The 17,282-nt window shown below is 32.4% G+C and overlaps 1 protein-coding gene across 7 annotated transcripts in view; it reads left to right on the forward strand.

Moving 5' to 3' along the window:
• The window catches only part of LOC114324427 (ephrin type-B receptor 1-B), a 968,545-nt gene that overhangs the window by 449,572 nt on the left and 501,691 nt on the right, over positions 1-17,282 (forward strand). The gene's annotated exons all lie outside the window — the stretch shown is intronic.

A 17,282-nucleotide genomic window follows, 5' to 3' on the forward strand; every position in this document is an offset into this window, starting at 1 on the left:
TTCTGTAACGGAGATTGAAGGAAAGATTGCGGATACAAAGTAGCGGTTTAAATTTAATAAAAGCTTGTCTTGCGTTTTCGGTACGGCATTTTATTTCTGGTTGAGGATCCCATTGGTCATTCACCATCATTCCCAAGTATTTGAATGTTTTCGCTTGGTCGATCGGAGCATTTTCTACTTGAAGTTGTAGTACTCTTAAAAGTGCACCCTTTCTTATTGCCTTGTTTTTAGTTTTTCCAGAATTTATCTTCAAGATATATATGTTTTTTCTGCTGTATTGATCTTATTTAGTATCAACTACATAATATCATGTTCGTTATTTGTGAGTATCACGGTATCGTCGGCGTAACGAATGTTATTTATCGGGTACCCGTTGACTTTATACCACAGTCAGAGCCTTCAAGTGCATCTGCAAAAACGTTCTTCACATAGAGGTTAAATACCACAGGAGACAAAATACACCCCTGTCGCACTCTTTTTAAAATTTCAAATTCCTCTGTGTTCTGTGTAAATAGTTCTGTCTAATTCTTCAAGTAAAGATTCTGGATAACTTATATCTTTCTCATCAATATTAGCATTGTGCACCATTTCTATCATTGTATCGTGTTTTACGGTGTCAAGCGCTTTTTCATAGTCTAGGAATGTGATGATTATATCCTTTCGTTGGCCCATGCAGTTTTGTACAAGCGTATTCAAGCAGAATGCTGCTTCGCGTGTCCCGAGTCCGTTCTTGAAACCAAATTGTGTCTCGCCGCTTGACAATCTCGATGTTCTTGGTTATCTTAGTTATCTTGGCAAGGTAACTATAAAAAGCAAAACATTATTTTATAAAGATACCTAGTCAAATACCATGAGTATGGAAAAATATGCCAGATAAAAAAGTTTAGATCATTTAGTGCCTCCAAAATGCATAAATTTTAATTCAAAACGGTTTTAGTGTTTTATGTAAGATTAGAAAATTGTACATTTACAGGCTATATTAATCTGTAAGAAAAAGCGACGTAGCAACATAAAGCAGTTATCTTTTTTTATCATATCTTGCAATCGTTGGGCCAGCAATTCTAGTTTTACCCGGGGCCATGCAAATGTTAGCTCGCCTACAAGTGAATAGCTCAAGGCAGTGTCTTACAATCATTGCATACTTTCAATAAGGTAACTCAAAATATTTATATATTGACTACCGTAGCTGACTCTATCATTATTGCTGTGAATTCTTAGATGCATTGCTCTCTAATAGGTCAGTAAAGGAACATCAAAAATACTTTAATAAATGTAGTTTATGTACCTGGCTGATAAAAAATGGCGTATAGTGGAAATGAAAATCGGTCAAAATGCGCAACTAAGTGGTAGTATGAATGTTCGACATAAATGTTTAAGTAAATCGAGAAGCCGCTTTAGACAAGATATTTTAACATCCCATTAATCATTGTAAATCACTGAGTCATTTTAGAACTTACAGTCAATACTTAGATATTAGTACGTAGATACAGTTAAAATAATTAGAACATAAATATTATGCAAGAGAAATTAAACGTTTTTTTTCTACTTTTATAGACAAAAAAAGCAAGTTCATTAGCGGAAACGAATTCAAAATTGTTTTGTACATCATATTTGAAACATTATTTGGTCAAAACATCTTATGTTTGTTGGTAATCAAATATATTAATTTGTCTTGACTAAACTACGGTTGTGTTGATATCCTATAAGACTTGATATTCACACAATGGTGACAAACTGAATTTTCATTATATTCGGTTTATTTTTCGAACGTAGCCGATTGTCGAGCGTACTATATGTATGAAGTCTGTAGTGTAGACTTGTAGACCCAGTGGAACTAGAGTTGTAGCTCATGAAAAGTAGGTTTCTGTTCATCAAATTACAAATCAAATATTTTAACGTAAAATAACCAAAAAATAAAGTACTTATCGAAAAAACGTCATAAAGTCTTTACAAAAGCTTTATTCTTGTTTTTTATAAATGTTCCTAGAATTAAAATTAAGCAAGTTATGCTCAAAATAAAGTTGGTCCCTTTTTTGGTAAAAAATATCATGAAAATCACGCCATAAGTAGCATCCCAAATGAAAATAATCATTACCGCTTTACAATTTACTTTACATATTAAAAAGGAAAGGACTTAAACGGTCACTTATCACATATGTAAAATGCGAGTGTATGTATGCAAACTTTGAATAGCCATATCTAAACAAATTTTTGTCTTACAGAAAATCAGAACACACACAAAAAACCGAAATGTATTCAGAAAAGCAATACCTACATTTTTCGAGATTTTTCGGATCACTAATACTTTTTAAGTAATTTTGAAAGAAAACGTTTTTTTCAAAATTCCAAAAAAAAAAATTTACTTTAATACCATTTTTTTTTTCAAAAATAACCACTTTAAATTGGTAAACCTTACAGATCATATAAAGTAGTGTTTCCCAACGTGGGGCTCACGCCCCACCGGGGGCCAATTTGATTGTAAGGGGGTTATCCGAAAATGCATTCGACAGGAGTTTATTTATTTTAAGTATTAGAAGCACAGTTTTCCAGGAAATTTTGTAAAATGGTAAAAATATATTATGTTGCGGAAGCAGTGTAATAAAGTGTTATATCGATTTAAATACATGTGCACTTTTTAGCATTCGTTTACTCTATGTCACATTAAATTAATTATAACACACTTTAATTCTAGTTTTTTAATTGATCTTATATTAATGTATTGCTTATAGCCCATAGTAAAATGAGGGGTGCAAGCAAGAAAAAAACTCGGATCGATATTCGGAAAAATATTTAAAATTTGTTGCTGTCCGCTTGTTCAAAATGAGCGGATTCCTTGTAGTCTTTTATGCCAGAAATGCTTGACCATCGTCATCAAATCAATGAAACGAGATCGTCTTGAGCCGCGCTTAAATGCTAAACAAATCTGAATTAATAACATATTAATTCAGATTTGAATTGCTTTAAAACTTTAAAGGAAAATATTTTGAAAAATAATAACATTAAAATCTCTATTTACTGCTCATACTTCAACTAATAATCGTGTTTTTCAGAGAAGTTATCGAATTTCTTTATTTATCTATAAAACTGAAAAAAATAATACTATAGTAGAGAATTTAATGAAACCGTAAATATCAGCATTTTTAAAAAAGGCTCTTGAAAAAGATGACAAATATGTAAAAGCTATGCCCTTTAATAACAATATTGTTAGCAGAAGAATAGACGAAATTAGTCAAGATATTGAAAATAACAAGGAAAAACTGAAAACAAAAGATTTTTCAGATCAAATGAAATTTAATATTCATAAAACAAAAACAAAAAAAGCTCTATTTAAATACTTAATACTTCTAAAAAATTTTGATGAGTTTTCTCCGAAAACTGCTTTATTCTTTGGTTATTGTACGTTGAAATATTCGGTTTTGAATTTGACAAATAAGAACCTACTTTTCATAAACTACAACTCTGCTTCTACTATGTAGGTCTACAGAGTTCTTACATACACACCATTTTTTTCTTTTCGTTTTTAATGAGCTATATTTTTAGCTAAGAATATTTTTCGATAAAATACTTACTTTTTGAGTTATTTGCGAAAAACCTCTTTAAAAACGTGTTTGTTGCAGAATAAACATTTTCACTCACGAATAACTCGAAAGAGTATTGATTTAGAGAAAAAATTCTATAAAACAAAATTTGCTTAAAATTAGTCAATTTGTCTGTCTATATAGGTCTGGATCCCGCATAAGAAAAAAAGTTGATTAATAGCAAGCTGAAAATTTTTTAATAGTTTAACAGTGTCTAGTCCGACAAATTTTGATATATGGGAACACTGGAACAGGGGAAGTTTTAATGGTGGAACAGGTTAAAAATTTGGAACGTCAGACTACGAAAACGTCAGATGTATTTTGTCGGACAGAACTTCCAATTGATTTGTTGCCCTTTCATTAAACTCTCATGCAAAAATCAGACTGTTTATCACCAACTGGGCATTTTAATGAGTGGAACACGAAGAACATGTCAAATGACAGGAATCATGTTGGTTAGTAATAGCAGTCTGATTTTTGCATGAGAGTTTAATGAAAGAGAAACAAATCAGTTGGAAGTTCTGTCCGACAAAATACATTTGCCGTTTTCGTAGTCTGACGTTCCAAATTTTTAACCTGCTCCACCATTAAAACTTCCCCTGTTCCAGTGTTCCCATATATCAAAGTTTGTCCGACTAGACACTGTTAAGCTATTAACAAATTTTCAGCTTGCTATTAATCAACTTTTTTTTCTTATGCGGGATCCAGACCTACAACTAAAAGTAACCCTGGGTTCAAGCGCATAAGTGGAGTAGAGAGTAAGAGCAACCTAAATCCAAATTTTCAAGCAAATTCATCTTGACGAGGAAAATCACAGTCCAAAATGGTCATTTACCGGCCTATATCACAAACATCTATTTATAAACAATTTCCTTCGTAATACTATCGAAACAGTTAAATCTAATGATCTATTAAAAAAATTACGAGCTCCATAAATAACGTCAGTGTCTCTGAAAGCAACAATCAACGTAGTCCTTGCGGCGGCTTCGATATTAATTCAACAAGTCTATCATTTACTTCGACTTCCTCAACCAATTATTGGAAGAAATGAGTTAGAGCTCTAATCAAGACAAATAGTTAAACAAAAAACTCGGCTAGTTTTAATTAATTCTTAAAAATAGTGGCGCCCAAAAATACCGAAAAAGATTAGACTATTTATTCTCCCGTTGACATAACATATAAATCTTCTTGTGTTCGAGATGAGGATGTCAACGATAAACATACCTTGTTCCTATTAGTGCTGCAGTTTATATTGGTATAAAAATACGACAAAATGGACCAAGAGCTAGAACGTCGAAAAAAAAAAAATCATTTTAAGATATATTGTTTCCTATGCTTCCTCGAACACCGTACCGACCATCTGGCTACTGATACAGGCTACAACTAAAAGTAACCCTGGGTTCAAGCGCATAAGTGGAGTAGAGAGTAAGAGCAACCTAAATCCAAATTTTCAAGCAAATTCATCTTGACGAGGAAAATCACAGTCCAAAATGGTCATTTACCGGCCTATATCACAAACATCTATTTATAAACAATTTCCTTCGTAATACTATCGAAACAGTTAAATCTAATGATCTATTAAAAAAATTACGAGCTCCATAAATAACGTCAGTGTCTCTGAAAGCAACAATCAACGTAGTCCTTGCGGCGGCTTCGATATTAATTCAACAAGTCTATCATTTACTTCGACTTCCTCAACCAATTATTGGAAGAAATGAGTTAGAGCTCTAATCAAGACAAATAGTTAAACAAAAAACTCGGCTAGTTTTAATTAATTCTTAAAAATAGTGGCGCCCAAAAATACCGAAAAAGATTAGACTATTTATTCTCCCGTTGACATAACATATAAATCTTCTTGTGTTCGAGATGAGGATGTCAACGATAAACATACCTTGTTCCTATTAGTGCTGCAGTTTATATTGGTATAAAAATACGACAAAATGGACCAAGAGCTAGAACGTCGAAAAAAAAAATCATTTTAAGATATATTGTTTCCTATGCTTCCTCGAACACCGTACCGACCATCTGGCTACTGATACAGGTTGCGTTCATTACTGCGCAGCACACTTGTACAGGTAAACATATCGAATTTAAAATTATTGTAAGACGAAGAATTTTTTTGTCATTACTTTTTAAACATTATTAGAAATATGAACTGTAATTGCCAGGCATTTCTGTGGTTTAAAAAGTACATAATGACAAAAAATTTTTCGTCCTAAAATAATTTAAATTCAATATATACAAGGTGATTGATGAGTGTTATAAAGCTCAGTAGATCCGCTATAGTAATAGATAGCAATAAAAGTTAATAATAAAAATTGTGGCCAACTTTCAGCTTCACATTACGAAATTAGTTAGATTATTATAGGGTGTTCGGTAACATAATGGCAGACCAAACTTATGTTTTTTTTAAATGGAACACCCTATATTCTATTTTATATTCGAAATCCACTTAAGTTCCCCATCACAAAAATATAAAGGTTTGTTATGTTATATAGGGCTTTTACAAAGTTATAACCAATTTTTTATGAAAATCGTAACAAGTTTAGCTCCCTGTATAAATAAAAAAAAGCAAAACAGCGATGGTTTATTGGTGCCATATTTTTTTTGTTGATTGTGAAAATTTTTAAGAATTGTTGATATTGCTAATTTTCCTTATATCGAATACAGGGTGAGTCAAAACGCAAGTACATTCTTTTCTCAGAAATTTTAAACGGAACACCCTGTATTTTATATTACTATCGAAAAATATCATTACCGTACTTTAATTTTTGTATAATATTCCCTATGCCTAAATTTGTCAGTTTTCGAGACATTTTCATTTTTCAGAGCAAGTTATTAATTAGGGTGTTTTATTTAAAATTATTGTGAAAATAATATACTTGCGTTTTGACTCACCCTGTATTCGATATAGAGAAAATTAGCAATATCAACCATTTTTATAAATTTTGACAATCAACAAAAAAATATGGCACCAATAAACCATTGCTGTTGTGCTTATTTTTATTTTTACAGGGAGCTGAACTTATTACGATTTTACATAGAACATTGGTTATTACTTTGTAAATACCCTGTATAACATAACAAACCTTTATATTTTTATGATGGGGAAGTTAAGAAGATTTCGGATATAAAATAAAGTATGGGGTGTTCCATTTAAAAAAACAAAAGTTTGGTCTGCCACTATGTTATCGAACACCCTGTAACAATCCAACTAATTTTGTAATGTGACGCGCAAAATTAGCTGCAATTTTTGTTATTAACTTTTATTGCTATCTATTACTATAGCGTATCTACTAAGCTTTTTCACCCTAATCAATCACCCTGATTTTTTGTTTACCTGTACAGGTGTGCTGCGCAGTAATGAACGCAACCTGTATCAGCAGCCAGATGGCCGGTACGGTGTTCGAGGAAGCATAGGGAACAATATATGAAAGAATCAGCCGTCTTAAAATGATTTCTCGAAAACGTTGCTAGCTCTTAGGCCAAAAGACGTTATCTTGGTAAAAAGGAATTGATTACTCCTATTCATATGATTATAGACTGATTGAGTTTATAAGAAACAACCAAAAATTGGAACAGTAAATTTCATTAGCCAGTTATTTTTCGTACGTTGTTCTAATCACGTCTTGAAACTTCTTAACTAATAGATCAACGATAAACGCGACCGAGTTGAAATACATGAGAAGAATAGCTGGAGTTACGAAGTTTGAAAGATTTAGAAATGAAGATATAAGGAGAGAGCTGGAGCAAGAACCGATAATGAGGAAGATCGAAAACAAACAATTCAACTGGTTTGGCCACATAGAGCGAATGGAGCAAAAGAGACTAACAAAGAAGGTACATGAAGCCAAAATGGGAAACAAAAGAAAAAAGGGAAGGCCGAGGCCGAGGAAGACATGGATGGACAGATATGATATAATATATATCCATGATAAAGATGAAAAGACAGCTATGAATATAAGAGATATGAAGAACCGGGCCACCAATAGAATAATGCCTGGAGGAAATGGAAAGTGGCGGAACCCTACATCCGACGCCCTGAAGGGCACTAAGGATTATGAGAAAGAAAAATAACTAATCGTCTTTTTGTCGCTACATGCTACACTCTTTTACCGATAGGTACTTTTGATCCATCATGCGTTGTCCATATCTTTGTTGACTGATCTTTTTTCTTCTTTTGGTGCCATATTATATCCCCCTAAGGTTGGTAATTAGTTTGGTAAATTGTTCACGGTCCTCAACTAATCGCAGTAATTGTTCGGCACTGCGTAGTCCTGTCCAATCGCAAATGTTATTATTTTTTAGGTCTCTTATTACTTCTATTACCTCATTCTCTGTTGGTTCTTGTGTTTGTTGTTCTGTTTCGTATGTTCATTGTTGTATTTATGTTTCCGTTTGGTCTTTATCGTTTAATAGTTCCTCTAAATAATCTGCCCATCTATTTAATTTTTCTGTCTTGTCTCGTAGTAACATGTCATCTTTATTTCTGCAAAACATTGTGCTTTTATTTTGTGTCACTCGTGCCTTATTTACTCCGTGATAAAAATATTTACTTTCACTTTGGACATACTTCTCTTCTCTGAGTTCTAGTTGTTTTTTCAGTAATTTTCTTAGGATTCTTTTGGAGTCCTCATCAAACCATTGTCCTCTCTTTTCTTTTTCTGCTTTTATAATAATAATGTCTGCCGCTTGTATTATGGCTGTTTGTATGAGTTCTAGTTCCCATTCCTCCTCTAAGTTTCCCGTCGTGATTCTTCTCAATCTCTTGTTTATTTTTTCCTTTATTCTATTTGCTTCCTATTTGTCTTGGAGCTTCTCTAAATGATATTGTTCCATTGTCTTCCTTTCCTCGGTTGTTTGGGAATTTTTTGCTCTACACTATATTTAGGTATATTATTTCTTTGAATAATAATTTACAACCTGTACGTAGTATTTCGTTCTGCTTTTCACTAAAATCACGAATTCTCTAACGTTTAAAGTCTTCGCAAAATATCTTTTCTTGCTTTTATAAGTTAGATTGCTATGGAATATGACACATAGTAGAATATGAAGAGTACAGGGGAAAACAAGGAATGCCACTTTTTCATGAATTTTGGCTTTTCTCGCCATGTGGTAGCAAACACTATCGTCTAGTAGCCTACCGATTTAGGACAATAACCAGAAAGATCTATATTTTTCTGAGAATTTGTATTCAGGCGAAGAACCAGGATTGTCCGCACGCCACTGAACAAAAATAAGGAATGTTAGCAGTTTTTTGGTGCATTACTAAATTAATAAGTTAATGTAGATTAATATTATAAAAAGATTATATAATGAGAATTGCTAGAATTCTGCTAAGAATCTCCTAAGTAGTTTTTAGATATCATATGAATTAAACTCTTATTGGTGTTTATATCAATATGTATAAAATGTGACATTCCTTGTTTTTCCCCTGTACCCTTCATATACTCTTTCATTATTCTTTTAATCTTGAACGTAAGGTGGAGAATATTTTGGGACAAAATAGGCTATTATCAAAAAGATAGAAATTATTCAAAATGAAAGAAAAATTAGATATAGTTTGCTTAGTCTTCTTAGAAATGATATTAAATCTAGAAAATACTGATACCTATAGATTTATTTGGATGCTATGTAGAGAGTAGAGTACACAAAAAATATAATAGAAGTCGTGAGGATTAGTATGAGAGAGTAAAAGAGATTTATGATTAATATTTTCGCCATTGGTTTACTAAAAAGGTGCGGATGTGCACTCAACTATAATCGTTTTCAAAACAGTTACCAAAGAGTACTTTAAGCTTTAAGCGATTGTCAATAGTCCCTATGTAAGATATTATTTATATTATGTATATTGTATTATATTATTTATAGACCATTAGATTTTACCTGTCTCCATTCAGTTTCCAAATACCTAAAGCTACCCTAACTGCATCCTGTATTAAAATACTTCAATTTATTCTTTTTAAAAATGATAAAGGCATCTGCTTCTTAAATAGAGCATAAATAATGATTTCCCCTAATTTTTAACTTAGTTACAACGATAAAGAATTTTCTATCATAGTCTGATGGTCTTCCACTTTTGAAATATACCTGAGCCTGAGCATAACCTTCCCCAGGAAAGCCGATCGATTCAAATTACAGGTAGTAATTTAAAATTAATAGCTGTAGTTAATGTTTATTCCTGATGGGTATAATTTCCTTGGATAACAGTTGTTGACTTAGTCACTGAATATGCTACGTACCTTTTACCATAAAGCTTTATTACTTTTCCAAGAAAAAATATCTCAAGTAAAAAATAATTGGTTTCGTAAATAAAAAATACGTGAACATTAAACAATTTTATAAAATTGATACGATGGTTTATTTTTCGAATATCCCCCTTATAATTAAGGCTGCGATTTTTATAGAATTTCAGAAATTTGATCATTTAAAGAGCTATGGAAAGGCGGATTTAAATATGAAATTGCTTGTTCAAAAGAAAAGTTTCAAACCAGATGATTCTAGAATCACAAACGCAAAAAATAATTCGGTTAGTAGCCACATGAAGTTATGAATTGATCGGACTAGAACATTGAAGCACGACTATATCCAAAGTTCTACGTTTACGAATGATTGGATTGAATATTTGATTAATTGGACCACGGATAAGGTATTGTCACATTTATGTAAGATAAACAAAGGGAACAATTTAAAATTGTTACTATAGATACTATACTCTGCTATAACTACGTGAAATATATGTACCGGGTGTCCCAATAAAAATGGCTCTCGGCCATATCTCAGGAACCGTTTATAGTAGAGCTTTGAAATAAAAAATTTTATAACAAAAGTTGCCTCAGGAAAAGCCTGGAAATTATTTTCATAATTGTGGGTCCACCGCTAGAGGGCGTAATTGAATATCAAAAATTAAAAAATCTAAATTTTACAAAATTTTCCTAATGAAGGGGCACTGGAAATCCGATTATTGTATTCTTCATCAAATTCTGCGCATATTTGATTTAACAAGTTTAACTCTACCTTTGCAAATAAGAGGTGGGGGTGAGTGGGAACCTTGTTATGAAAAAATGGCTGTAAGTCCGGTTCTGCTAAATCAAATTTTGAAAACTGGGTCTTGTTGAAGACAGATGTTTTTCTTCACTGTAAGCGTGATAATTTTGAACCATCCTAATAAGTAATAAGCCAGCTGGGAGGCGTTATTTAAATTTTTTTCAGAAATCTAGTTTTCTTTGGAAAATATTAAATACAAGTATGCATTTTTAATCATACTTTATAAAATTAGATTAAATTAGCAATAGAATAGCGAAAACCGCATGTCGATACCTTTTTTCTATCTCAAGATATCTCGAGAAACGTGTAAATTTTATACGTAACTGTTACTATCACCGGTAAACTAAGTTAATGAAAAGTAGTGTGCTGTGGAAAAAAACAAAATAACATTTTCCAGATGTCAACGTATAAAAATATAATTAATTAAAACAACAATATAAAGAGAAACAATATTATTAAAATTAAATATAACACAGAACAAAAAGAACTACTTAGTGACGACCTAAATATTCAAATTGTTGCCCATCATACACTACTCTAGAATACATTATCCAGAGAATACTAAACGCCATTCAAAGCATATCGAGAGCAGAAATTGAGACTGCTGTTCAATCTACTCTTGAAAGAGTAAATGTTTGCAACGAAAATGATGGGCAAAAATTTGAACGTTTATGTCATCACTAAATAGTTGTTTTTATTTCTTTGTAATATGGCTTTTCAACGCTTCTCATTTGTTTCGAGCCTCTGTCATATGCCGTATAATATGTGTATAATATTAATATACGAGATATGAACGAGGCTCGAAACAAATGAGAAGCGTTGAAAAGACCTAATATACGTTGACAGCTGGAAAATGTTTCTTTGTTGTTTCCATAGCACACTACTTTTAATGAATTTCGTTTACCGGTGACAGTAACAGTTATGTTTTTAAATTTACACGTTTTGTAAGATATCTCGAGACAGAAAAAAGGTATTAACATGCGGTTTTCGCTATTCTGTAGCTAATTTTGTCTAATTTTGTAATATGGTATTAAAAATGCATGTTTGTATTTAATATTTTCCAAGGAACACTAGATTTCTGAAAAAAATTAAATAACGCCTTCTAGCTGGCATATTACTCAGTAAGTTGGTTCGAAATCATAACTTTTACATTGACGAAAAAGATCTGTCTTCAACAAGACCATGTTTGCAAAATTTGATTAAGCAGAACCGGACTCACAGCCAGTTTTTCATAACAAGGTTATGAAACTCACCCCCACCTCTTACTTCCAAAGGTAGACCTAAACTTGTCAAATCAAATATGCGTAGAATTTTATGAAGAATACGACGATCGGATTTCCAGTGCCCCTTCATTAGGAAAATTTTGTAAAATTTAGATTTTTTAATTTTTGATATTCAATTACGCCCTCTAGCGGTGGTCCCACAATTATGAAAATAATTTCCAGGCTTTTCCTGAGGCAACTTTTGTTATAAAATTTTTTATTTCAAAGCTCTACTATAAACGGTTCCTGAGATATGGCCGAGAGCCATTCTTATTGGGACACCCGGTACCTACTGTACGCAACGTTAGTTCCATTTTTACTAGTAAAATTTACCTAGAAAAATATAATAGATATAGGTAGAGGCAGATATGAGTGGCCCAAAGGAGAACGAACCGGTCATTACTTGGACTGACTGTCAGAGGCAGGGTTAGAAAGAAGGAAATAAGAAAAATGATAGGCGTCACAGCGTGATAGAGAGCATAGCATGGCTGACCATTAAGACCAAAAACATAGATAGTAGAGATCTACAAATTATATCGAATCTGTATCAAAATCAGAAAGCAAGAGTAAGAGTCGAAGGAGAACTGACAGAGGAAGTAAGTATACTTAGAGGAGTTCGACAAGGGTGCATACTTTCACCACTCTTATTCAACGTCTACAGTGAAGTGATATTTCAAGAAGCTTTATTGGATATTGTGGAAGGTATTTTGATCAACGGAAATAGCATTAATAATATTAGATATGCGGACGATACGGTCATATTTGCAAGTGACATGGAAGATTTACAGTACATAATACAACATGTATACAATGCATGTGAAAGGTACGGACTGCAAATGAATCTCAAGAAAACGAAATCAATGATATTCTCAAAAAAAACACAAAATGTAGATAACCTGATCATCAATAATACAACGATCGAAAGAGTAACAACATATAAATATTTAGGAACGTGGCTAACCGAAGATGGAGATCAAACAAAAGAAATCAGATCTGGAATAGAAATGGCAAGAAACACGTTCATAAAATTGAAGAACTTACTTTGCAACCGTAACCTTAATCTACAGATCCGCACAAGAATGCTACGTTGTTACGTTTTTTCTACTTTACTGTACGGCATGGAAGCGTGGACAATAAACCAGTCTGAAATCAAAAAATTAAATTCCTTTGAGATGTGGTGCTACAGGAGAATTCACAGAATATCGTGGAGTGAAAAAGTAACTAATATAGAGGTGTTACAAAGAATGACGAAAGAATGTGAAGTCATAAAAACTGTTAAAATTAGAAAGATTCAATATCTGGGTCATATAATGAGGGGCGAGAAGTACGTATTACTTAGGTTAATAATTATGCAAGGGAAGATACAAGGGAAGAGAAACCCAGGACGACGCAAAATATCTTGGCTAAGAAATTTGAGAGAGTGGTTCGGTTGCAGCTCATTAGAATTATTCAGAAGTGCGGCCAATAAAATTAAAATAGCGATGATGATTTCCAACCTCCGATAGGGGAAGGAACCTGAAGAAGAAGCATGGCTGAAGTGGAATAGCGATGTTCACTAATTTTTAAATATAGTTAAATTCAATAGATTACAAGGTATATAAAAACGTAACAATCATAAAACTGTTTAAAAATGTATATTTTTTAAGATAAATGAGTTCATAATGTTGATTTTCTTGGAGGCTAGAAAAACGGTACCCTGCAACGAGGCTACGGTCTGTGACGTCAGCAGTCGTAACGTCTTTGATCGACGACTAGTTTTGTTTACTTATTTACTCAGTGTATTTGAATGTGCGCAGTTTTTTACGTATTTAATTATTAAAAATAAAGCCAAATAAGTGGTGTTTTGTTCCTGGGTGTGTAAATACATCAAAAAACAGTTCTGACAAGATTTTTATTACCGTTCCAGCCAATTTAAAACAGAAAAAGAAATGGTTTGTTGCAGCTAGAACTTAAAATAACTAACTTAAAGAACTAACTTAATAAAACAAACATTATAGAAGTTTTCCAGAGACTTTCGGCCCTTGGTAATAATGTAATTGTTCTTTCTGCATTTACATTTTTCAAAAATACTTATTAGTTTTCTCAGGATTCGAAAAAAAAATGAATGAAGTTAAATAGCATTGGACCAAGATTTTGCACCTACCCCCTTAAAGAGTAAATGAAAAAGTTTCGGGACCTCAAATTTGTATTCCTTAAACTGGGATATTCCTAAAAACGGGATTCTAATAATACATACAGTAAAAGTAAACCTTGAAATAACTACATGTGGATGTAGGTATGACTTTATATTATATTAAAATCATTAATAATTTAGTGAAAAGATTGGTTGAAATGAAAATGTATAATACCCAAGTTCAAAAATATTTTTTACCTTGGAACAGTTGTCAACTCGAAATACGAAACAACCGAAATAAGATCTAGAGTTGAAAAGGACATAGCAACATTTAACAACATGCATGAGAAATATTTTCACCCAATGCGACATAATATCTCTCCCACTAAAAATTCGGCTGCTAAAACGTTATTATTTCCGGTCTTGCTATATGGCGCAGAGGCCTGGACAATAATGGAAACATTAATGAAAAAGCTAGAGGCATTCGAGATGTGGGTGTACCCACGTATCCTCAAAATATCCTGGGCGACCCACACCAACGTACAGGTATCGCGTCGAATGGGAAAACAAAAAGAAATCTCTTTTACAAGTAAGAAACGAAATCTTAAATATTTCGGTCATCATGAGGCATGATAAATATCGTATACTCCAACTGATAACGCAAGGTAAAATAGAGAGCAAACGCGGACCCGGAAGAAAAGACACTCATGACTTAAAAACTTACGCCAATGATTTGGACAAAAATCGATCGAGTTATTCAGAAACGCCTCAAATGAAATTAAAATTGCCATGATGATAGCCAACGTCCACAACGGACAAGGCACATGAAGAAGAATAAAAATATTTTTAATACACCTAACCAAGGTAAAGTAATAACCAGCCAATGTATGTATACAATATGCATGCGTACAATGCATGCATACAACTTTCTCTATTTTTTTTTGTGGAGTATTAAGCATTTATTTTTTTAGCTTAAAGAAGACATGGAAAATTATATGGAATATACACTCAGTAAAGCTGTGGTAGATTTATTTTTTTACAAGATGCCAATAAATCATACACCATTGTTACATCTACACTACAGTCGGTAGTTTATACGAATCGGCTTTCTGAAAACCTTCTTCCATTTTATTTGTTTATTTTTGTAAAACCCAAAATATGTCCTTACAAACAGTCTATCCACTTTAAACTAAACAAATTCACTATAAAACTCCACTTTAACCCTGATAAAACAAGAAGAGAACAAAATAAAATGACCTGAAACGTCAAACAGGTAAACAGTAACACTATGAGAATGGCGCGCGCTTGGGGTATGCAACTAGTGACGTCAGGCCAATAGAGAAGCGTTCTTGAAATTTAAAATAATGCTAGTTTTCTAATAAAGATTTTTTATAGAAAGGCTTTTTCAATTTTGTTGAAATTTTGGACAATTATTCCTAGGGTGTTTCTTAATCGTTTTACATGTTTGAAATGACTTTTTAATTTTTTGTGAACATCCCTATTGGACCACGAGCAGAAAAAAGAAGTCGAGGTAGACTACCGACACTATGGATAAACGATATCAAAAGAATCGCCGGCAATTGACTGCGGGATGCTCAAGATCTACAAAACTTGAAGAAATTAGGAGAGGCATTGTGTTGAACTTTGGGCGCAGAAAGCTGAATGATTATGATTATTTCGAGGAAAAAGCCTACCACAAACAATATTTCATTATAACCGAGTAAGAGATTGCATTTTTTCCACGACCAGAAGATATTGATTAAAAACAATCTAAATGGAAGTAAATATTTATTTATGGATACAATATTGGGACCATATAATGAAACATCTACTGAGGTATCAACTTCTACACTTCATAATACAGGGCAAGATCGCCGGGAAAGAGGTCCTGTCGGAGAAGGATATCCTGGGTCTGAAATCTCCGAGTGTGGTATCAAGAGTCATCCGCTGTCTGTTTCGAGCTACTGTAAACAAAGTTATTATTGCCAATATGATCGCCAATGTTCGATAATAATCGGACAGGGTACTGAAAGAAGAAGATATTAAAATTACGCAAAACGTCTAGGTGGCCGTATTTTTGGTTCTGACTGTTATGAAATGCATAACAATCTTTGTAAGTATTTCGTTTCTGTAATTATTTCTGTTTCAGAATAAATATTCTACATCCTTAACTTTTTATTAAAAACCCTTTTGAAATTACATATTAGGTACATTCGTTAATTGTAGTAGAGAAAAAAAGAACACGTAAGAAGTTATACTTCTATTATATGATTTCAACGAAATTAATATACTTTAAACAGTTTAATCGTATTTTTATTTAAATATTAGACTAATTTTAATACTTCTACTTTTCAAAAAATTTTATTAAAACAGTACCAAAAATTAAAAAAATAAAAGAATAAAACACACACAAACACATTGAAAAGGCCACAAATGATTTCTGAACAATAATTGTCGGAAAATTTTTTAACTAAATACGTATTTTCTGAAAAAAAAATATATAATAAATATACTTACAATCATAAAATGTATAAAAAAAACAAAAAAATAAAAGTTTCTATTGGGGTTCGAATCCGCTTATGTTTGTGCAGTTAGTATTGGAATTATATGGACAGAAATTTTGATGGTACAAAATATGTAAATCAAAGCAATACATGCTATTTTGATAGGTTCATTTTAAATTTTACAAATAGGAAGTTATCTATGTAATTTTATTAGGATACTGAAACATTTACAATTATTACGTACCTGTCGCTTTTAAAAACTATTTAAAAAGTCACTACAATTATAAACTTGCTTTTTTATCTGCCATCACAGCAATAAAAACTAATATACACAACATTTGTTGATCCATAATCTCCAACAATTATTGACAGATGATTTTAACACCCAGTACGATCCCGTATAACGTTTGAGCGACTAAATATAGTGTCAATATAACGATAATTGACTAATATACTGTTGTAAAATGTAAAAATTCACCCTCGTGCGTGCCTAAGAAGTATACCTTCAAAAATATTTGTGAACATTAAGAACTTTAGCATTATCAATTCAATGTAAATTCTGATATTTCTATACCAGTGTTGCTAAAATTTATTGATCTCACCTCGTATATACTTGGTAAAAACCAATTCTACTTGTTTATGCATTCGTTTATGCAAGCATTCCCTTCCCAAGCACTTGTTCGTATCTTCGTAGCTGACGGTACGTGACAAAGGCCTTTAAAAAATGTAAAAAACGAAGAACTTGCCCAACGTGTTTGACGCGTGTGTGCATCTTGCT

Source organism: Diabrotica virgifera, chromosome 3 (assembly GCF_917563875.1).
Source record: "Diabrotica virgifera virgifera chromosome 3, PGI_DIABVI_V3a".
NCBI lineage: Eukaryota > Metazoa > Arthropoda > Insecta > Coleoptera > Chrysomelidae > Diabrotica > Diabrotica virgifera.